The following is a 25,135-nucleotide window of genomic DNA, read 5'->3' on the forward strand; positions in this document are numbered from 1 at the left end:
CAAGATTTATTTCAAATATCATTTTGCTTTTTTCTCCCTCTTTATTCTCTCACATAGTACCTCTCTCACTTCTAGATTTTTTCCCTGAGAATTTAAAATTTATCAGACCTTTATATGTGAAGCAATACAGTCCTGGATATTACTCCAGCTTTTTCATGGCCAAATCTCTCAAGGCCATGCCTAGAAAAGCAAAGGGCTCAGCTTCTAACAGGAACTGTCCACCCTATGAAGGAGTTCAACTGCCGTCTTTTGTTTCTCAAGCAATCCTAAGAGGTGCTCACCACCCATCTCAATTAACTGTTCTAAGCATTTCTTGCAAATGTGCATCAGCTGGGTCTCCCCAAGGGGAATCCTGCTGAAAGAAATTTTGTTTATATAGTTGCAAAGATACTAGTACAGGAGCACAAGGGGCTTCAAGCCTGGATGACTGGGAGGATGACTGTGGCTTTATCAGAAATCTGAAAATAAAGAGCTGGAAACAGGACCAAAATCCATGAAAGAGGTTAGGGCTGGAAAATTGAATCTGGGGTGCATTCAAGATTGAGTTGACACAGGAGAAGGGAACGAGAAAGAAAAGACAGAGAGATGAGAAGCCTGAGGGAACAGCATAGGGAAAACGTATGATGAGGCAGGTGCCAGAAAAGGAATGTGTGAAGAAGACAGCAAAGCCAGAAGCACAGAATAAGAAAATGAGAAAAAATTCTCTCCTGGAAGCCAGAGCCAAAGAGATTTCCAGGTTGCTCAGCTGCAGAGGCCAAAAACATAGAAACCACCTTAGATTCTTCTTTTGCTCTCACACCCCACATCCAATCCATCATCAAATCAGGTTGACCCACCCTTCTAAATAGCTCATTCTGACCACCCTTCACTCTTGTCATTTCTACCAGCCCAGTCCAGGCCATCATCTCCTCTTGCCTAAGATTGCTGCAGTAGTCTCTGCTTCTACTCTGCCTCTAACATTCCAAACCCAACACGGCAGTCAGAGTGAGGCTTTTAAAATGTCATGCGGATCACATCAGTTCTCTGACCAAAAACCCTTCACCTGCTCTTGAGTGTTTCAAAGCCAAAGTCCTTACAATTGATAGCCACAAGCCCCATGCGATCTGGCCAGGAACCACTCTGATTTTGTCTCCTACCACTTGCCCAGCTCACTCGTTCCACTCCATCATGGCCTCCTCCTCCTCCTGGAATCTATCAGGCACATTCCTGCATTTGGACCTTTACATTTGGATCCTGCATTTGGACCTTTACATCCGCTATCTCCTTTTCCTTGAATTCTCAAGTGAGACATCTAGGGTACAAAAAGAGGTAAGGTCATGTAAGTGCCAGCCCCATAAGTCTTACAATTGATGGTGATTTTAGTTAGATAATATGGTTTTTTTTTTATATGTCAATTTCTTGTCGTCTATATTTTTCCTGTAATGTATAAGGGCAGAAATTTTGATTTGCTTTGGTCATCCATAGATTTCAAGTACATAGACAGTGCCTGAATATACTAGGCACTCAATAAATGTTCGTTGAATGAATAAATGAGGATGGTGTGCCCACAAATAACAAATGCTGCAGATAAGCCATATAACTCATAGATTTAAAAGGTATTTAAAAATTTGGGAATAAGATGATCATTATTTCTTTCTAAAAGCACAGGCAAGGACATAAACCAGTGTAGATGATGAAGTGAAAGCAGGAAACCTGAGATCCACTTTCTAGAAATTATACAGCAGCATTTAAAAAATAAGGTGGCAGGTATTAGTTACCTTTACTTGGAGTCTGTCATGGAAGGAAAGTTGAGAAATAAGACCTTAGCTTGCAGGGCAGGGGCAGATAAATGGTGGGATGGGCTGCTAATGAAGGTTTCTAAGGGGACAGAGAGACCCATGGTTTGCAGGCAAAAGGTACAGCTCCAGAGAGCATTGAGTTGCTGAAGATGTAAGAACCAAGTAATAATTGGCTCTGTGAGAGGAAAAGTAAAAGAGAGAAGAAGAAAACAAATAAGGTGGAAGAAGAAAAAAAAGACATGGAGCAGTTTAACGAAAAGAGTCACTTGAAAAGATGGTCATAACAGTCCAGTGGACAATGATACAATGCTCCTAAAATTATAATCACCTTACATATTAGATCTCACTCCTGTGGTACAGCAGAAAGAACTTTCATTTACAGCAAGGAGGCATTTGAAACAACTAAACTGAATACCAGTTTAAAAAGGAAAAGTTCAAAGGTAATAGGTAAAAGCAGATGAAAGACAAATGATTAATCATCTTAAGACAACTGCAAGAAGATGTTCAACTAGTAAAATAAACAGGCAAGCCTTTTAGTTCTTCAAAAAGGCATTGCCAGCTTTTGCAGCCATCGAGATATCCACTAAACATCTAAACTTGAAACTTCAGCTGGAAATTAAACCCACTACTCCATGCTGTGAATGAAGGGCTCTGATCTTAAGGTTGGAAAACAGGGTGGAAAAAAAGAGAGAAAGAAAGAGGCAATTTTCATTAGTGTCTGCAGTCAGCTAGAGGGATATTCAAAATCACATTTCAGATGAAGTATGAGCATGAGCAATATATTCACCTGGTGCTCACAAATCCCAAGGAAAGTTAATTAGCCACTTGGGGATGCAGTTACATTTTCTCTACTGTAGATGCACTGTGGGAAAAGGGCAAAGAGTTGGAAACAGTTCTGCCAGGAATGAGATTAGTTTTTACATTGGTTTCAAGCCCTAGTTTTTCATATATGTGAAAAATGAAACTAGAAACATGTGCTCTGAGATTGCACCTGACTCATTCCTTGTTTTAACTCGGACATCTAAAATGGTGATCAGGCCTGTTGTTTTATAAGAGGACTCACTCAATCTTTCCCCAGAGGGCTTATTAAAGTCCTCATCAATAGTTTCCACAAGAGGACAGTGATCCCTTTTCCCAGGATCATGAAGGATATACGTGACTTTTCCCCCTTTTTCTATCCCATGTTAGATTCATCAACACATTTCATCACTTAGTTAATTCAAACCTGCCTCAACTGAGCACATTTTATTGTTACAGCTTCAAAAAATTCTAAAGAGTAAATTTCACTTATATTGTACCAAAAGCCTTTTAAAAAATCAGAACAAGTCTCACATATATCCAAAGTAATCAAACTTTCTTTCCTGGTTTGCTCAAAATCTGTGTTAGCTTGTAGACGTTTAAATCCTGTGCAACTGTTTTGTCTTTTAAAGAAAAACTTAGCTAGCTTACATGTCATGAGCAGTAAGCACACATCCTTTTTAGAAAATCCTATTACTATATAACGTCTCAGCTGAAAAGCCACAGGTGCAAGAGGCAGTGTGTCCGAAGTTCTCACTCACATTCTCTTTTATTATTGCCTATTTCAACTGCATGATCTGTAATGAATACATTGGATTTTGTGCTCTTTCAGAAGTTTCAGCAAGTGTCTCCATGCCTTTACCTTGGTGTTCCTGAGAGAAGGAGAGCTTCGAGGAGGGGTAGAAGAAATTGAAAAATACAAATAACAAATCAAATATTACAATTGATTGGATAAACAATTTCCCTTCGTCTGTTTCTTAATAAGTGATTGATTTTGTGATCAATATTCATTATTTCTCAGAACATACCAAACTGCTTATTGAACAAATGAATGGTTGAAACTACAATGACACAGAATCAAAAAGGTGAACCAACTGTTTTAATAACATGGGTTGAACAGACTGTCTCATCTTACCTTGTTGTTCCACATCAATGCACTTTTCTGCATAGCCCTTTGGAAAGAGGCTGAAGTTCAGGAAAACAGGAGGTAATTCATTACTCATTAAAATAAATGGGTTAAGGGAACACATGTTTGTAAGTATGATGGCTGAGTTGCAGTTTTTGTTGGACTGTCTTTTGTCTATTCAAAATAAACCCTCTAAGCTACCAAACCAGGCTCCCACTAAAGGCATTGCCTTTTGAAGTTAGTGTATTCCATGGATGTATAAAAAGTTGAGAAGCCCAGAGCGTATTTGCTTTCTAGACATATTTTTAATTGAAATTCAGGAAGATGACTAACAGATATTTGGATTGAAATAAGTTAAATCAACTACTCATTCATCACCATTGTCATTTTGTTTACTTGTTCTATAACTTTCAAAGCATTTACTTGAATTCAACCAATTCTGATAAACTTACAAGCATACAGGTTATTCTACTTGGCAGTTTCCTTCTTGAAATAACATAGTAACTGATATATTTTTGAATGGCCATCTTCACCCTGATTTTTAGTGGCTTCGATGGTCTCATGTACATACAAAGAGGGTATGCAGAAACGCAACTGCACTGGCAGCTAGTATTACCGCTAACCTCACCAAATTGATAACACTAATGTGGGAACAAGCTCCAATATTTAGCAGAGGTGGTCAACAGGATCCTGGCTGGATGATGAACATGCATAGGTGGGCTCCAACTGTGGCTGCTGGGATTCCCCTGCTCCTTCCAGCCTATAGAGGAGTGAGGAACCACAGTAGCTTGCTTCCTTCCTTTTGGGCTCTCCTTTCTCATCCCCCATTGCAGTCCCAGTGTCTGTTACAAATGCCTAATTACCTAGCTGTACAAGAAATGCTGGATTGATCAATTATGAAAGCAACAAATGATTAACTAGTTTCTTTTTTTTTAAAAAACCACATCACTTATTTAAAGTCAGTCATCCAAGGCTTATCCAAACTACTTAGGAAAATCTCATTAAATCAGGCTCCCCTAATTAGAAATTAGATAATTCTGACAGGAGCAAAGCTAAAGTTTACCTTTGTACCATCTGTAAAAAAATATTTTTGCAAAGCAAAGGAATAACATAAACAAGTCTTAATGATTTTCTAAATCTAAAGTTCCAGGATCAATTCAATATTCTCCTAAGTATCTTGACAGCAAGTTGTCAACCTTAAAGGTATCTTCATGCTATATGTAAACCTCCACCTACAGAAAATAATCAAAGCTTTAATTGTAAAACATTCTTATCTATCAATAAAGAAGGTCTCAGTAAAGACTTTACTAGGTAACATAATTGGAGCCTAGTTATAATTAAAGCTATTTTAATATATGCATAAGTGTCTCATTTATACTGCATCATCAGGATTCATACAAGTAAGATTTTCAGACAACTGAGGTTTTTATTTTAAGTAGCAATACTTATTTATCTTAATTGGGCAGGTATGACACAGTGATGCAACACAGGCGATCTGAGTCTACTTCTGGCTGCATCTTGGGCAACTTAATGTATTTTTGCCTCCATTTCTTCATCTGTAAAATGGAAATAATAATGGTAAGTCTTCATAATCTTTTTCTGAGGATTTGATGAGATAATGCATTAAAAAGCTCTTAGATAAATGTTTGTTTCATAGTAAATGCTCAATAAGTTCAAATTACTACTATTTAATCCTTTTTGAAAGAACTTAGAAAAAATGTATTGCATAATGATCTGCTTTCTCAAACAGAGTGAAATGAGCATAATTTAACTCATTCTTATTTATTCAAAATCACCATCAGGAAAATAACTGCATTATGCTTTAGGGGACCACTTTTGCTTCTATTAGGTCCTATCAAATTATCATACTTGTCTCTAATAGTTCTTCATCTCCTTCTTTTCACTGCTGTTCATTATCTGTTATCAGTATGTCCCTGGTGTTTCTCATACAATGCCTTATTGTACACCCAGTGGTCTACAGTATGAGGTTCTGAGAGCAGTGCCCTGTTCTCCTATGAAGTATATTGTGTGTGCCTTTGGGAAGCTGTTTTCCACACAGCTGGGAAGATCTTTGCCATGTTTTCCTGAATTCTAGAGTATAGTCAATGGTTAAATTTGCTAAACCTCTGAGTTCTTCATAAAAAGAGTGCTTTCATATTTAAAAGTCCTACATATATGTTTATTTAGAGTTCCACAATCAATACTTTTCACAGAGACTGGCCATCCCTCAGTTAATAACATTTTATGGAATTCATTAATGTAAATCATGGGTACCTTTAAATTGATAGAAGGCCATTGTAGTCAGTGTGGCTTATTTGTATTCTGTAGAAGACGGTGACTTGATAATGTACTGTTTCTCTCCACCAGCCACTTTCACCTATGAGTTACAGCAATATAAAAAGTGTACAAGTTTGGGGAGTTTTGGGGGTAGAATGTTTCCCCAGTCTTCCATCATCTAGTCTGAAGTCTCTAAAATAAGACTCACATCAGAAAAATGAGATATGGAAAACCATTAACAGCAAAGTCTCCAAGCATGGTGAGTGAATTCCTCTAATAAGTTTTCATCCATCAGCATCAAACTCAGCACAAATGGAGTATAGGCTCTATCTTACATGTGCCACATTGTGGTGTTTTTCATCTCATAGTGTGTAACATAAGCTGATGTGGCATTCAGGATTTACAGAATATAGATGTATTTTACTTAGCAAGAGAGAACATGTTTTCTCCAGAGAAGAATAGATGTTGAAAAACACATGTGCTCCGAAACATGATATTATACAATGTCCATGTTATTCCTCTAAATATCAGATATAAAGGAACCATGAATCCAGGGACAGTGGCTCACATCTGTAATCCTGGCACTTTGGGAGGCTGAGGTGGGAAGATAGCTTGAGGCCAAGAGTACAAGGCCAGCCTGGGCAACATAGTGAGACCCCATCTCTACAAAAATATTTAAAAATTAGCTGGGCATGGTAGCACATGCCTATAGTCCCACTACTCTGGAGGCTGAGGCTGGAAGATGGCTTGAGCCCAGGAGGTTGAGGCTGCAGTGAGCCATGATTACACCACTACACTCCGGCCTGGGCAACAGAGTAAGACTCTGTCTCTAAAAACAAAATGAAATAAAAGAAACATGATCTTATTGCATTATTCAAGGTGATCACTGGTGATTGTGATCATTTGTGAATGATCATAAAGATGTCAGCCACTGGTAGTGACTCCCTGTGTCTGGTGGTAGCATTTCAGTAGAGAATGATGTGAAAGAAAGTAGGAAAAAGTTGAGGGAGAAAGTGATGGCACCATCAGCCCAGAAATTAAAATAATTATGGGGATAAAATAGAATCCACCTCTTCTGCTGCCAGGCTTAAAATAGCATAAGAGGAAGAAAGCTACCAACTCCAAGCAGCTCTCAGTGAAAAGATTACAGGGTCTTTGAAAATACTGGTTTTCCCACTAAACTGGTATAGAACATTATTGTAATATGTTTAAACTAAAAAGCTGCCTCAATATCTCCCACTGGAAAATGGCATAGCCCAGAAAAGCTACTTGAACACTTAGATTTTAGACATCTGAATGAATGTCAGGCTATATTCATAATCCAGGGTAACAACCAGCCATCCATGGGATGATACCACCCTTGGATCCCAACCACCTGTGCTTTGACTGAACACCTTGGCCATTGCCAGGGGCCATGTCCTGGCTCCAGGTTGAAGCGTGGTCTTGCCTTGGCCAAGATCTTTCTGTCTGATAGACCCAGTACACAGCTGTACTCTGGACTAGGAGAAAACAGCAGTGGTGACTGCATTGCCCTGTACTACAGTTCTGCATTCTCATAAAAGTAGGAAGAAAGAATGTTGTAAAACATGAGGATTTGTGTTTCATTCTCTTAGCTTTCAAGGTTTGTACGTTATCTTCTCCATCACCCCTTGAATCCCAGTAATTATCAACCACCACCAAGGGCCAAGGTTATTTACTTCACTCATGTTTTTACCCAATCAAAATCTGTTTTTAATAAAGTTGAATTAAATCATTCTGAGTGACATAATTACTTCAAGTACTTCCATCACCCAAGGAGATTCACAGTATAATGGGGGTCAAGGCCGTAAAGGTAGTTTTTAATCTGGGATGCATACGGTGATATACTCAGATAGAGAAGAAAAATCTTAATTCTTTTACACATATGTATTTTTCTTGCACAAAAATTAAAAGGCTCACTGATATTTAATATACATTTACTCAGCCACTGTTACCCAGTCTGCCTTTTAAGTGGTCATATGTCACATAAGTGACATGAAAATGACCTGAAAAAAGAACAGGGAGTCCACATGTAGAAGAGTGGCAGGGTGCCTTCAGGTCGCCAGGATGCTGACAGTTGACTGGATTTGTGTATTATGCTAACAAGTTATAATCAAACTAAACCACACAAAATAAGTAAGATTTCAAAATCTGTGTCCGAAAACTCTTTACTGGCATCATTCATGGGCGAAGAAGTTGAAGCTGGGCCAGGCGCAGTGGCTCACGCCTGTAATCCCAGCACTTTGGGAGGCCAAGGCAGGCAGATCACAAGGTCAGGTGATTGAGACCATCCTGGCCAACGTGGTGAAACCCCATCTCTGCTAAAACACAAAAAAATTAGCCAGGCGTGGTGGCAAGCTCCTGTAGTCCTAGCTACTCAGGACGCTGAGGCAGGAGAATCGCTTGAACCCAGGAGTTGGAGGTTGCAGTGAGCCAAGATCTGCCACTGCACTCCAGCCTAGGCAACAGAGCGAGACTCGGGCTCAAAAAAAAATAAAAAGAAAGAAATTGAAGCTGAAGTGTCAAAGTCCTTTAGGAATAACGACAACCATGACAACCACAAAGCCTTTAAAATATAGTCAAATATTTACTATTCTTGTTAATGAGATAGAGAAGGGCCACAAAGATCTTTTGTATCACAGTGGTTAGGTATTTATCTCATTAACGAGAAGTAGAAAAATCTTGTGACATTTAAATATAAGTGTGCATTTTCTTTTGCAAAAAGACAAGGGGCATATTCACTAACTTATGTACTTAATTTGGCCTTTAAGGTTTAACTTAATGTTTTAATCATGGATGACAAACAGTGTATTTAAAACTAAAACTTGGATTATGTAAAGAATATTTTTAAATTTGTATTAAGAATCATTTCCATTGTAAAAATGATTTTGCTACTAAAGATGCACCACTACTAAAGATGTCACCACATCTTCATACTTAACAACTTGAAAACAGAATATTATAACCTGTTTTAAAACCTTCCAGATCAAAATTCTCAGAGGGATTTAAATTCATTTGTTAAAAATATATAAGATGTATACCTTATAATTAGTTTGCAAAGACAACTGATTGACACCAGGGAAGATGGGCATTAGCTTTCCAAGGAGCCACACAAATGCCTTATAGTGATGGAGGAGACCCACATCTGGGTATCACAAACCCATAAATGTAGCCACAATGCCTTTTTACATGATACCCATACACTTTGATAAAATATTATTTTTAGCTATAATAGCCTTTAAAACAAAATTTTAAAATAAGCTGAATTTAGACCCAGAAGTCATGTCACAAAATATTAAACCAAGATGAAAAAAGTCTGAATTATAACTAATCATAGCATAACAATAATCTTTATGAAAGCAAAAGTTCTGTACCCTTATAAATAAAATATTTTTATTTCAGGTTTGTCTCCTTCTTAAAATATTTGCATATGTTCTATTAGGTATTAACATATTTATGCAATAGTACATAATGTATAAATCAATAAATGCGCATATTTGGGGATAAGTACTCAAAAAAAGTTTACAGATATGATATATAATTTTAAAACTTTGGACCACTATTTTAAGGAGGTTTCTTTTATTTCTTTCTTCTGTTCCTTTAAAAACATTCCTCAGGTGGCATTTCAGGTTTTAGTAAATCAATGAAAATCATGGGCACAGGAAGTTCTTTCCTTCGCCTCTGAAAGTAGCTCAGAATCCACCTATGCATGAAGCAATCACGTCCTATCTCACAGCTGAACCAAGTAACTGTGGTGGGGTTAACAGGCATGAGTAAAAATTTTTGCACAATTGAGTTAGCCTCAAGTGGGAAAACATGACATTTCTATTTAATCATTTCTTCAAAAAACCCTTCTTGAGTTCCTACACGCTCTTTCCAGGTGCTGGGGAAACGGAGTTGCTTTACACTCATTCATTCTTGCAAGAAGGAGACCCAGCTTACCTTCCCTTTGCCTACGGAGGGCCCACAAAAACTCCAATTTAGAAATAAGGAAGCCATCTAGCCACTTTGTGAAACAGTTATACAAATTGCATTTACTGTGTGCCTTTAAATTGCAAGGAGCAGAAGTGCACCTGTGATTTTAAAATATTCCTAACAGTGTCCTCTGGATATGCTCCACCTTCAGCTACAAACATTCTGCCGGCGAATGCTATTCCAGTCACTCTATTCCTTCCTCAGCCCTTCTGTTCTTCTGCCCACACGTTTCACGGAACTACCAGAAGCCACCAGGCAGGCAGCTGCCACAGAGCGCCAAGCAAGGATGATGATTTTAACTTCTTGGGGTACATTGTCCAAATGCCAGAAAACACAGGATCAAAGAAAATGAGCCATTCTGATAGTCACACAGTGCAGACAAGAGGGCAAATTCCATTCCGCCCTTGGTTACAGGAAAGGGCAAGCATTTCAAGGTCTGTTTTGTGTACTTGTGGTTCACAAACATGTTCCCTGAAAATATGCTGGCAAAGTTGCTTAGATCTTTCACACAGTCCTGAGGAAGGTACCCCAATTCTTTAAAACAAGCTTTATGTTGCACAACACACTCTCACAAGAGATGAGTTGTATGATTTCCATTTTCTCTCTAGGCTCCTTCTTTCTAACTTGCAAAAAAAATTCCCGTATCAGAACCTGATCAAAAGTAATGTAGAAAATAAGGTACATTCTTTAAGTACATACACACAGAAAGAGAGAGAGAGAGTATAAGAAAATGCACCAATCAAATTCATTATCACAGTTACCTCCCAGAGGGTAGGCAGGGCAAAGCCATCAGAGAGGGGTACCCTCTATCAGGGGGTAAGCTTTGTATCTTCAATTGGGGAGGTGGGTAGTACATAACTGTCACAAGTCTTCACATCTTTGGAAGTATTAAATATAGTTTAAGTTAACACTTTTTTGACCCTATTGCCTTCAATTCCCTATAGCATTAACATTCCATATAATGATCTTCTCACTATATAAACACTCAAAGTGAAGAAACTGAGCCCTGGAATCAGATAAATCTAAAGTCAGAAGCAGCTCTGTAACTTACCAGCTGAACAAACTTAGGCAATTTCCTTAACCACTCTAAGCATTGGGTTTATTCATTTGAAAAATATGCAAAAATAACAGTATCTACTTCATAGATGGTTAGGAGAAATAAATTAGGTCATGTATGCAAGAACTTAGTACTATGCAAAGCACATAGAAAGTACTCAACAAATGTTAGCTATCATCAGTAATTATTTTATGTTTTCTCAATGGCCTATATAATACTCCAACACTCCAATATTGTGGACTATATTCACTGAACATCCCTTTTCATCTTTCCTTTCTCAAGCAATAGGCTAAGTTTAGCGTACTAAGAGATGTGAGTCTTGATCAGAGAAAGCCATACCATTTAAGCCAAATTCCACATTCTCCAGGGGTTTAAAACAAACATCTCCTGTTTCAGAAAATAATCTGTTTTGTTCTTCTTAGCTTCAGGAATTGGCAATGGATTGGCTCTGGTGCCAATGCACCAAAAGAGATTTTTTTTTTTCACTATTAGAAAAAGTTTTAATAAGGAATAGTCCCACTATGAGTTAAATGTGCTGAACATATCCTCAGCATGTGTGGTTTTCTCACAATTCTAGACATGAATATTATGATAATTATAGGTACACATCTATAGTTACCACAACCAGGTACTCAGAATCAGGGTCTTTAGCTGTCATAAACCAAAACAATTCTTTAGCACAAAAGACAACTTCTAAGAGTCCCAGCTCCAGACAAGACTCCGGCATTTACCAATACTGCCTGGCAGCATAAAATATGATCAGACATTCTTCCTACTGGAAGGTCTCCTGTGAACTAATGCAACCCCAATGTACAATGGGATGCATTCAGTCCATAATTTGCCATCTCTCCAAACATGCTGGCTGTTCTCCACAGATTGAGGATGGCTCTGTGTGAGACCAAAGAGGTAATTTCAGCAGCAGCATCAGTCGCTTGGCTAGTTGTTATCGGCATTGCTCAGGGAGCCATGAGGGTGGGAGATGATCCAGGAGAGGTTTCAAAGCCTTTGCTAGTAACATAAAGACCACAGCTGCTGCCTGACCAGTGGCCATGGCCAACGAGTACAGCCAAGATGCATTCTATTTTTCACTTGATTTTATTCACTTCTCCAATAGTGGTAAAGCTACCCATATTAACTTGTGGGAGCTTCACTTTACATACATTTATCTTCAGGATTTGGGTAAATGCTACATTTGCCTTTGGAGTTGCCTCATGCAGGAACCATAAGTGGCTGTGTCCTCCGGTTCCAAGATCTGGCTGATAAATGAAGATGGCAACTCCTTTTGTCTTTTAGGTTGATTATCCCTGATCCTTAAGATAAATCGACTCAATTATTATCATTGACTTCCAGCTCTTAACCACAAGTCACGCAAGTCAATCTCAGACTCTGTATTGTGATTAGGTTCTCCTATTCACTGGCACTTTATCTGTCCAGGATTTGGTTCTGGAGAGATTTCTGTTACCAAAAGTGCTAGTTCCTATTTCAGGTCACCATTTGCTGTTTGGTCTATATTTGGCCAATAGCACAAATTCCTGTTTGAATAAATCTGGTGTATCTGCTGTATTTTTTCATAACCTGGATAGTTCTAATTTGTTATCTGGTCCTCCTAGACATCTAAAAACATACCTCTGTCATTCAACCCAGCAACCTTCTCTGCTGTGACTATGCTGATGAATAACAAGGGGGAGTCAGTGTCTCCTTCCGAAAGCCAGCATTTCTCTTCATCAAAGCCTGGTCTCTATACTATGCCCCATCTCCCCACTGCCACTCAGTCCCTGTCTAACAAATCCTCCCTCCAAATTCATAGCACTTAGACATCAACAAGAATAAGATCCACGTTCAAAGTCATCTTTACTTGTAACTAGTTTGTATTAAGCATAATGCCCTCAGTCAGGATGTCTTTTAATCATATAAAGACTGAGAATTTAGTCTCAAGGAACTTAAACACATACACACACAAAAAAGGCTTAGATATGAAGATATTGATTTCAAGCACATGAAACATAATGTAAGTATTAAAACAAAACACACAGTTCAATCTTTAAACATGTCTTCAGGTTGGTTTTGACATAAAATTCTCATTGCTTTTCTGAGCTTGCTGCAAAATAATTCTGTTTTCTCCAAAAATTCCATACAAGGAAAGATCAGTGTTGGTCTGAGCTCTTGAACTTTTCTGATTCAAGCTCAAGCAGACTGGCATTGTGTATACTATGCAATGAAGTTGTAAGTGTGACAATTCCTTGAAAACTGAATTCAAAAAGAAAGCATGTGAATAAGCCTAGTATAATGGCTAGCAAATAACAATAATAAGCACTCAATACCTCTGAAAGAAGAATTCAAATCATTTTGTCATAAATTATGATTTACATTTTTTTCTACGAATGACTATATAAGAGAGAATGAGTTTTTTTCTTGCACAAACTGGGAACTCTAGCTCTAGGAAGAAAAAAAAATTGGAAAATAGGCAGGGATACTTACATACATATTTCGAGAAAAAAACAGAAAAAGTATAGGTGAATCCTACAACAGCCTGTGACTGGGAAACCTATTATCCAAAATTTTTTCCAAGTTTCTGTTGCATTAAGATACCTATTTTCCTGAGGTTAAAAAAAAATTATTAAGGGACCAGTACAGTGTTTCACACCTGTAATCCCAACACTTTAGGAAGTCAAGGCAGATGGATAACTTGAGGCCTGGAGTTTGAGACCAGCCTGGCCAACATGCTGAAATCCCGTCTCTACTAAAAATAAAATAAATAAAAAATAAAAAATTAGCCGGGCATAGTGGTACATGCCTGTAATCTCAGCTACTCAGGAGGCTGAGATGGGAGGATTGCTGAACCCATGAGGTCCAGGCTGTAGTGAGCCGTGATGGCACCACTGCACTCCAGCCTGGATAACAGAGCGAGACTCTGTCTCAAAAAAAGAAAAAAAAAAAAATCACCTTAAAAAACAAAACTGTCAGAAAAGAAAAAATGTAGTTAAGAAATATGGTTATTCACACAGTTCTTCTCTGGCAGCCATCTTGTTTTCTACCCCAATATATAAGGTAAATAATTCTAAAACAATGAAGAGGGGATGGGGAAACTCCTTACTAATGAAACACTTTAAATGAGCTCCCTAAATACTTTTAACTAGCATTTAATTTATTTTTAATCAGCTGCTTATCATTTGTTAAATAAATTCCAAAGGCCCCAGGATTCCACAGCCCTTAGATAGGCTAATCTCCCATTGGGAAGCAACACATATTAAATAGTTGCTAAACCTTGGTAAATACACTTTTAATAATTAATTCTAGAAGTATTTAACTTGCAGTAATATACCGGATATTTCAGCAATATTGTAATCCATGGGATATTGCCGAGGGATTTCTCAGATTAACACATTTGGGTCCCTGAGTCCCATCTGTATACCTCTATCTGAATTAACAGCAGGTGATTCAACACATGGCTACCAGCTCGGTGTCTGAGTGACCAATGATTTTATTACCATATCAGTGAGATCAAATCAGTGAAATGCATCAGCTGAGGAAATGCTTTGTAAGGGATGAGACAGACGGTGGCTTACAAGTCAACCTGGGTTTTCAAAAATGATAACTACTGAAAAGAAAAATTACTTTTCCTGTTGAGATGTGTAAATATTATGTAGATATTCTAACTCAATCTCTATGATGGATGGCGCTCAATTTTAAACATATTTCAGTAATGCCTTAATTTAATAGAATGGGAGATACACAAGATGTTGAAGGATCAAGGTGAGAATAAATTTTCTTGCACAGATGGTTTAGTCTTGTTCTAAAAATCCATGGGATTCTTATACTTTCCTCTCCATGAAAAAAAAAAAAAAAAAGGCTTTGCTTTCTTTCCCTTAAAAAGAAGATGTTTTGAGTAACCACTTTGTTAAATTCTGTATAGCCAGTCCCATTCCTACTAGCCTTGTGTAACATAACAATAGTTCCTCCCCCCGCCAATGTGGAGTAAATTGTTAACACTGAAGTCAGTAGTGACCTTTGTCTTGAGCAGAGCAGTTCACTTCCCCACCCAGGCTGACGGAGACTGCAGATTGACCAGCAGATGGTGCTACAGAGTGGGCAGCAGCCCAGGGCCTAACATCCTGGAGCTCAAGGACTGCATCAAAGACTCTCAAAAGGATCTTTAGTCTTCTGGCTAGTCAGTTATCTCATCCAGTAAGGAACTTACCATTTCCTGTCTTCTCTCTGCTCCGTTCTTTTTCCTCCCTCGTTTCATAAATGTGTTTCTTGTACTCTTAAAAACAGCGTGGCCTGTCCGTAGCATGACCCTTGAGCTCTTTACTTCAGGGCACCATAAGATACCTGAATAAACATGAATGGTGCCAAAGTCCCTTTCACGCAAAAAGAAGTATCCCTTTCCTGCACCAGCTAACACAAAAGCACACATCACGATGATGTTTTAGTAGTGATAAAAATCAAACATTTTCTGGAGCCATTATACTCTAAAATGTTAATGCAGTTTACTTTTTAAAATGTGATCGATAGATGGGGGAGAAAGTGCCCATAAATTACTAAAGGCAAAAAACATTCTATTAGCACGCAGTGGATTTTGCAAGGTTCGTTGTTCTGTGTTTTACCGGGGGGGAAATTTTTAATTTGCTGAAAGCTTGAGTTCTGTTTTGTTGTTGTTGTTTTGTTTTTGTTTTTTAAATACCTGTCTTTGTCTTTCATGGTTCAAGAGGGATATTTTTAACATGACTCATTTAGGAAATGTAATTCTAATGCACTATAGCTATAGGTTTCAATTAACGTTCTACCTTTCTGACAGTCTTTACATTACATGTTTTATGAAATCATTAACTATTGTCATGTTTCTATTATGATACTATTAGGAAATAAAGAGACTTACGTAAATGGAGATGTAAAAGAAATGTATGACAGTTACTCCGAGCAACATCTGTGCACTATCATACATGCTCACACTAATTTTCTAAAGATTGTTCCATTCATTATAGAGCATTGTTAGTTGCAGTGGCACAACCCTTATTTCCATGCATTTAGGGAATGAAGCAGAGAGTGGGTAAATGAGAGCCTAATCAATACCACTTTTCATTTTGCATCTAATGTGCTGCCTTTCCCTTTCTTTTCCTCATGCACAAATCCAAAAAAGATCCTGACGTTACAGTCATAAAATGTAATTCTTCTGCAGAAACACAGACAATAATGCTTTCTGTATTCAGGCGTGTTGCATATTCTAATGGCATTTGGCTAAATTGAGTATGGATTTAACATCAAAGGCTTCATGAATTTTTCAAATGAGATATTAAAGTCAATATTTCAAGTGAAAGATATTTCAATTTAGTTGCATACACAACAATAAAAAAAACTTCTACAAGGTAGAGGTACTAGTGGCTGTAGCAGTATTAATTCATTCAAGAAATTATTAGTTTATAAGAAAATCAAACACAAGGTTGTGATATGGCAAAGACTGAATAAATTAAACTAACCGATATGCACCACTGTACTTTATCTCTTGCAGGCTGAAACAGTACACTTGCCACTGGCATGTTCAGGGCTCCTGGCTGATTTTTTTCTAAACTCTGTTGATTAGCATGAAGATTTGCATTGCCGTTTCATAAATCTCCTTATTTTCATTTGTACAAGTGGAAGACTTAGGATATGTGAAAAAAGAGCCATTTTTAACCTTGCACTTAAGTGGATCTTACTTCAAGGTGTCAATACCTAAAGTGGGTCTCCACAATGATGCTAAATGTTGCCTTTCAGGCAGGTTAGAGGATGCTCAGTTTTGGTGTGTGGGAAGGTGTTGTGGCTTGCTGACAGCCATCCATATCATGGCAGATGCTGAGACTCTGAAACAATACATGTAAGTTTGGATTTCTAGAGCACCTTTCCACTGAAGAACTCAAAGCTGATTCACATTCATTGTCTCATCAGTCTATCCAAATGTCCAATGAGAAGCAGAATGAAAAAGGGTGTTGTCATCCTTATTTCACAGATAATAGACTAACAGAAGGCACAAAATCCAAAAATGACTTGCTTTCCTGCTGGCCTGTGACCCTTTGAGGAAGGCCCCTATAAAAAGGGAGGCACGAAAACTGGAACTAGAACCGCCTCTGCTGCTTTCCAGTCCAGTCTTAAACACTGAACTGATGCCTCTTTTTTTCATCCATGATGACAACAGGTTGGTCTGTTTGGGTTTGTATTATCTTCTTGGCTTTGCTCTGTAGACATATAGAAAGACATTAGCCTCAATTTTCTGCAGAACAGTCCTCATCTTACTTCTTTGTTTTGACTATTGCAACGTAACAGTGCCTTTTATCCAGTATTTTCAAGCAAGCCTTGATCAGTTTAATCATGGATTAACTCACAACCTCAGATAGACAATCTACTAATTCACAGATACTTTATGTAATAAACAGTAAAACAACTCACATATGTACCCGCCAACCTGGAAGCAATGACCACTTCTGGACAATGACATGCAGCCTACCCAGCTAACCTGTATGCAGAAACCCTCTCCTATACTTCATATCTAAGCCAGACACTGAACAATGCAAATGCACTCAGCTCTGCGTCGTGCCTATTAACTCGTCTGCTACCAGTGCATTATTGAAACCAGTGTCATTGTCAGAATCCCTCACTTTACTGAGGCTCTTAAAAGAAATGGCATTTTCAAGGCCCAACAACCCTGAAATACATGAAGATTTCACACAATTGGAAGGACGATTGCCCATCTTTAAAATAGGAGAAATCCTAATTTCACAAATACTCTGTAATGAGGAAGATGCACACACACTCCAAATGCTTTTTCTTTAACTAGAGAAAAATATGAGACTCATTACTTCTTGCAGTTTCAAAGGATGTGAAGTCCCCTGAGAGGGTGTTTTTCATTGACCCATCACACACGTACGCATAAAATACTCACTTCACCTGGTTAAGTTAATACAGACTCAAATGGCAGGACTTATTTTGCAACTAGATTGCAAGAAGATATTTTTCAATATATCCATAGCCACCCCCAAGAACAACAACAAAAAGCCTCCAGAACTGAAAATTGTTTCTTTGCTTCATTACATCTAAATGATCAGATTCATTCCAGTCTCAATTCTCAAACTTCCCTCCCTTTTTTTATTCCTCTTTCTTTTTAAGGGACCCTATTATAAGGAGGAAACACAAAATGGAACAAAGCTACAATTCAATGCTCATTTTAAGGTTTCCAGTTATAACAGTGCTCCTGGGCATGACTATTATATATTGGCTTCTTTGGGAAACTGTTGATCTTTTGATGTTTATCATTTCTTTATATAAACTGTAAAAGGGAGCTTTGTGAAGAACAAGACTTTGCCTCTAACTAAGGTCTATATTAAAACTCAGCCCAGGCCATGACTGGAAATGGAGCTTGTGGACTCAAACTATTCCCTCACTGGCCCCTGCCCACATCATAAAATCAGTAAGCTATTTGGCATAGAAGAAAAGAGATGGCAAAGCGTGAGAACTAAAAGCCGGCCGACCATGTACCTAAGAGCCATGAATATAAACACAGAAGGAAGGGTTAGCTAAGCTCTAGAAGGTGGCAAGGGGAACATCAGAGGTTTATGTGATATTCAGTGTTCATATTCCTAAAAGAAAGTGCACATTTAAAAATTTTCACTGCACATCTGTGCATTGCTACATTTTTAAGGGCCTGCTAGGACTGGAATTACAGGAGATTTGAAGCTCACGACCGAGTAGCTCTGGCAAAGCTGCATGGGGGAGGAAGGCTACTGAAAATCATGGGGGGAAAGGTAGAGCCTCTGCCAAAGAGGAGCATTAAAAAAGGGTTCTAGCCGAGGAAACTGTCAGCTTTATATATAGGAACTGGAAATGGAAAAATTGGTAGTGCCATTGAACCTGAACAGCAGCTGTGAAATCAGAATTTACTCCCTAATCTGAATTAACTAATCAAAACCAGGTCACTCCTCCTCCTTCTCTCCACTACCCACCGCATCGCCCCTGGGTTATTTTTCATGACCAATCGCATTCTGCAGCAAAATAAATAAAGAGCAACAAAAACAGAAATAGTAAAGGTCAATGTGTCCCCACAAGACCCAATGCACTTGAGATTTATCAATGGAGCAAAGAACATAGATTTTTCACCTTTTGTCTTTTCATCTTTGTGGTACATAGACTTAGTAAAAAAGAGGAAGGTTGCAACCTCACCACCAATGTACTCAAATAGAAGCCAAGAATCATCTTTAAACCATGACTTCTGAAATCTAAGCTCTAAAGAAAACTAAAAGGTAAGGACTGCATGAAGCAAAACAACCACTGTGCTAGTAATTTTTTAAAATTCAGATTCTCAGCTAATTTTATATACAAGCACTTTTTGATCAAGCAGAAGCATTTAATAAAATTGTACTGGTAAATTATCCAAATACATTAAAGGGTGTACACTAGCCAAAGCACGATTTCAAGCTCTTATTAACTAGTGATTATCTTCACTGATCCACATTACCATTCAGTTGCAGATGTTACTGACATTAAGATGTATGATGCAGAGGCTGGAGAAAGAGCCCATTTAAGACAGGTGAATACTTAATAGTAATTCAACATACACGGCACAAAATGTCTTTCACACGAGTTCAAGGATTTTCCCTTTTTTCTCCTTGCAATTTTATATGAATGTTTATAAATAAAATGAGAAATGAAACTTCATTTGGTAGCCATTTGACAGCTCAGCTTTAATGGCCATTTAAAACTTTGCAATTTATCATTTTAGGCTTCTTTCTCATCTGGCTTTATTTTTTTTATTTATTTATTATTTATTTTTATCTTCCTCTCTGTATCATTATGGAAGATTGATATTTTAAGTATGCAGATAAAATTTATCTGACATGGAGCAGTTGTTTATCTTTCAGTTTTAGTAACCCCATAGCTGAAACTATAATAGTTAACCGACTGCCCGCTGGATACAGAACAGACCCCCTTTTTTTGTTGTGTTTTTGAGACGGAGTCTCATTCTGTCATCCAGGCTGGAGTGCGGCGCCATCTCGGCTCACTGCAAGCTCCGCCTCCTGGGTTCACACCATTCTCCTGCCTCAGCCGCCGCCCCCCTCCCCCACCCCGCCGAGTAGCTGGGACCACAGTCACCCGCCATCACGCCCAGCTAATTTTTTGTATTTTTAGTAGAGACGAGGTTTCACCGTGTTAGCCAGGATGGTCTTGATCTCCTGACCTCGTGATCCATATGCCTCGGCCTCCCATAGTGCTGGGATTACAGAGCAGACCGCTTTTAAGCCCTCGTTTTGTTATCCAGCTGCCTAGTATTACAGAAAGACTCACTGCCTTCAACCCCACCACCCGCCCTACCCCTCATTAGCTAGCCCATTGATCTATTCTATATGTTTCGTAGATGCAACAAAGTGCTTTTTGAACAGAGGAATATTATAAGATGTATAATTAAGCAGATGATTTCCTAGTATAGTTCATGAATCAGTCAACAGCATATTAGGGGCACTTTCTTAAGTTGATTTTTAAGAAAGGCAACCTAGATATTCCAGTAAGAAGTAAAGAGGTTAAAAGTGAAAAGATTCATGGGGAAGCACATAAACACCATTGGAAAATTTTGAGTATGCTTCAAGCCACCAAGTCAATCTCCCTCTCACTGACTTTCAAATGCAAATGCCAATTGGTTACTAATTTTATATATAGATTATATTCACACAAACTCTTAAGTAGTTAAAAAAATTGCAAAAGCAACAAAGATTTTCTTAGCAACCCTATCCTTTCTGTACGGTTTGGGTCTTTGAATATCTGTCTTGGATAAATCTGTGCCCCACTGCAGTTGGTCAGAACCTTTTGTACTTCAAAATCCAACCAAAATAATGTTTCCCCAGTTCAACTTCTTCTCTATACTTCCTATTTTCTTTGAATTTCCTCTGTTCTATATTTCGATCCATCCCCCAATCTTGCTCTCCGGAGGACTGATTTAAAGTAAACTATTAATAGTCAATAATGGCAGAATATATGCCATCCTCCAGATGCTATTTCTTTTTCAACAATTCCCATTACCCAGAAGAATAGGTAATGGGAGACTCTACACATGCAACTGGGCCAGTGAGAAGTATATTTTGTCTGAGGGAAGTTTTTTCCAATCATAGCATAAACATCTACTTGTTCTGCATAAGTATAACTGATCCTGTAAACACACACATATGTGTATTCATAGTTTTCTTTCCCGTATTTGGAAATATATGTGTGTTGCTAGTTATTGTTGTATATAAACAGAAATTTTACAGTTTTTAGGGGAATCTATATAATAAAATAGCTGCACATTCAAGCTTGGAGTTTCCAATATTCTCCTTTGTTCTATCAGACAAAATAGATAGTAAAGAGGGACTTCCTCAGGTCAAGAAGAATGAGTCTCAAGTGGTCTGAGTTGTCTCGAGCCAATACTTTTCATACTATGTTAAGAGGAGCTGCAAGTTTCCCTTGAGGTTTCCATGGAGAGGAAACGGGGAAAACAACACACAAAGTTTGAATTAGAGGGTGGTTCTGTCCTTCTGACCTGCTTCTTAAGCCAAAGCACCTCTACTTTTATTGATTTTATGTAAAAGGAGTCTGTGAAAGATTTTGCCTGAATATAGGTTTCCTCTGATTAAAAACACAGTATTGTCCTCTTTCTAGGAAGAATGGTACTGGGAGAACAAAGACTTCTCTGTGAGCCAAAGGGAAAACCCCAAAATTGAGGTCTTTAGCAAGTTTCTCTATCCTGGCTAAAGGTTCTGCTGGGATCTTTTGAATACCAGGCCCAATTTGACTTTGTCTCTTTCTAGGCTCCTTAGAAGTATACATAAAAGTTGTACAGCAAAGGTTTTCAGCAGGACACATCCTCAGAACCTTTCTTGACAATACAAGTAAATATATAAATGAATAAATTATGTTTATTTTGCTCCCCACAGAATTCCTAATGGATAACATCTAATTTGCCCACTTAGCAGACAGGAAGCCTTGTTTGTTATAAGTCAGTGAGTTAGGATGTAAGAATAATCTCTGCAAAAATATCACTAGGGGATTATCCTTAGTACAAATCATTACACCTAGAGCTACGAAGTGTTACTCTCACCATAATTGTCCACACCAGCAGAACTAGACATGCACTTTACCAGTCTGCCAGGGGACACAATAACATACCTTACAGGCTCCTTTCCTACTAGACATCCTACTCAATAGATGGTCTTATAAATAGAGTTGGGATCAAGTGAACAGAGTATCACAAACTTATGGTAAGTTCTTTCTCACTGCAAGTGTTATCTCACAGTGTATGATCCATCATCACTTCAGTGTACACTTTGGTTCCTCATGGAAGACTTGTTAACCTAATCACCTACCAAACTCTCAGAGTGAGGGTGACAAAGACAATGAAAACACAAATAATAATAATGAGGATAAAATAATAATAAATTTGCTCCCACTTTGTCAGATTCTGAGAAATTTCCATTTTGCAAAGGATTTCACACTTCCTACATCTCTGTATAACATATGGTATGTTCTAGTGGAAGTTAATTAAAGTTCATGTTTGACTGTTGATTCATCCATATTTCAGAGCACAGTGACAAGAAAAGGTGCTCACACAAGTTTGGAACTACCAGTGGAACCAGTTAGTCCTTCAGTCAAGCATGTGCGCAATCAATTAAATTCCAACTGTAAAACTGCATTAAAAGTACAGAAAGAAAAAGCTGTCAGTAGGTCACCGAACAGTGTGTGTTTGATGAAATACTTTCTTTGGTTGCATATTTGAGAAAACCTGTTATCTCCTTCCCTAGCAAAAGAAGACAAGACTCTAGAAGAACATTAAGAACACGGTGTTTTGCTTGTGAAGGTGGTTATGTGGTACAGGAGGGGCTCTTTGTCACCAGGTTGCTATATCACCACCAAAAAAAATGTTCTTGTGGAATAGCATAGTGCTTAAAATACAGTAATTACTGTTACAGTATGTGCACAGCAACGTAAGAACCGCATCTAGAGCTATACGTGGTACCGAGAGTTGAGAAACAGCTGTAATTTTGGCTTTAAATATGTTTACGAGCATTCTGAATGGTTTAAGCTTGCTGTGCAGCATATGATTTTAATTTTCTTTATGGATATAGGGGGGCAATGAAATGCTGACTTTTGATATAATAATCTTTCAGGTTTAGGAGGAACTATAGGAGGCCAGTCAGTCCCCAAGCCTGCCCTCTTAAATCTCTACTTATAAAGTTCTCGGTGGTAGATGTAAGTTTAAAAAAAAAATTATACCTCACATTATATAGTATGTCTTATATCTTTGATTTGAGTGAACCCTTTCAGTTGACTACTTAGGCTTGCAAAATCAGGGAAAACCTGTAAAATGGAGGCACATATCTTATTTACAAAATAATGACTCCTTTCTTTGGAACAGAATAAGTAGAGTATTCCAAACAAAATTCAATTTCATTATTTACTATATACAAAACTTAAGGAATAGTCATCTTTATATTGAAATTCATATGTAAACATACTTCAAAGCAAGTGCTAAATTTGTCATTTCTCAGGAATTGCTAAAGCAGATTTGCTTACAATAAAAAAAAAGAAAAACATTTGAATTGCCTCTGGTTATTGTAAGTTAATTGAACCTACTTTGGTTTGTTTCATTTAAAAAAACACATCTCAGACCAGTTAGCAGTTGAAACATTAGTGATGGAGAAAAATGGATCCTACAAAAAAAGATACACTTCATGAAAAATAAGTGATGTCATTTCCCTCAAATGATTTCTAGTATGAAAGACTTATAAATATCAATTTGACTAAAACTAGAGAAAACAAACTTTGATAAACAAGTCTTACTTGCTAAGGTGTGGACTCAGGTAGCTAATTTCATCTGCTCCTTAAAAATATTTTTTCTGCATCATAATCTTTTTAGAAATGTCTTATTTTGTCACAAGGTACAAAGTTACTTCTCAAATTTAAAAAATGCTTTTGTCAATCAAATATTTCTACCAGCTTCTATTCACATCAACAAAGTATAGCAAATGACACACTAAAATCCCAGGAACATAACGACAATTAAGTTCCAAGTAGTTAATGGCCAATCTATTGTGATGTTAAAAAAAAAAAAAAAAGTGCTTGCAACACATAAGCCATTGCATGACAGGCTTGACCAGTTTCTAGACTTCCTTAGATGTCAGTGTAGCAGGTGCAAGCCTGGGCTAACTAAACTTCATTTTATTTTCTCCTAGCTCATAACTAGACTATATTTTCAAGCCTCCTTCCAACTAAGCTGGAGTCATTGGCCTGAGTTCTGTCTGATGAAGTATGGTTGAAGTTATATATGAAACTTCAGACTTTCACATCCTCCTTCATTTCCCACACACTGACTGAATATAGAAGGGAATGAAGTTCCAGAAGATGACAGGGCCACATGACCGAGTAATCCTAGTCCTGACTGACTGTATGGAACCAAGACATTAGGGAGAAATCTATTTTTATTATGTGAAACTACTGACATTTTGACTAATGTAAGCAGGGACATTGTTGTGTCTCCCACAAGTTAGGTTTCAACTGAAAACCAGAATAATAATAAAGCCCATTTTTTTAAAGACCCCTCAGAGAAGTAGTGAATACTTTAATTTAAAAACATTTATTTAGCACCTAGTCCAGGCACCACATTGAGTTAAAAGGTTCAAGCTCTTCTCTCAGGATGTTCATTGTCCAATGGTAAGGGGGATAAAGTTCCTGAGATTAAAATACAAAATGGTAGAAATATTTAATATATGGGGCACGACACATGGACATAGGAGAGACTTAACACAGGCTGAATGGCTTATTGAGGGCTCCTCCGCATGGTGGCAATAATTCCAATGGAAGGATTAGTGTGGGGGGAAGCACATGAGAAATGGAACCACAAGCAACAATGGAGATGCCTGAAAATACGCTATGCTCTATGTGATACTGTGAGAGACTCATTCTCAAAGAATTTACTGTCTAGTGAAATTACAGCATAGCAGGAGTCAAACCCCAGGTTCCATCAGTGGGCTTCATGACAGAAATATCAGTTTTGCTCCATTTAAACATATAAACCCTCTGCAAAAAGAAAAAAGCTACATACACTCCCTCCCA

The 25,135-nt window shown here is 37.8% G+C and overlaps 1 long non-coding RNA gene across 2 annotated transcripts; it reads left to right on the plus strand.

Moving 5' to 3' along the window:
* Positions 1–4,699: 4,699 nt before the first annotated feature.
* LOC126945791 (uncharacterized) lies at positions 4,700–23,577 on the plus strand. Of its 2 annotated transcripts, XR_007722551.1 has the most exons (6): positions 4,700–4,905; positions 5,169–5,280; positions 6,070–6,238; positions 16,539–17,201; positions 19,187–19,299; positions 22,605–23,577. It is a non-coding gene; the product is annotated as an uncharacterized LOC126945791 (long non-coding RNA). The 2 variants fall into 2 exon arrangements; XR_007722549.1 differs by having other exon boundaries at positions 16,539–19,299.
* The last annotated feature ends 1,558 nt before the right edge of the window (positions 23,578–25,135 follow it).

Source organism: Macaca thibetana, chromosome 1 (assembly GCF_024542745.1).
Source record: "Macaca thibetana thibetana isolate TM-01 chromosome 1, ASM2454274v1, whole genome shotgun sequence".
Classification (NCBI taxonomy): domain Eukaryota; kingdom Metazoa; phylum Chordata; class Mammalia; order Primates; family Cercopithecidae; genus Macaca; species Macaca thibetana.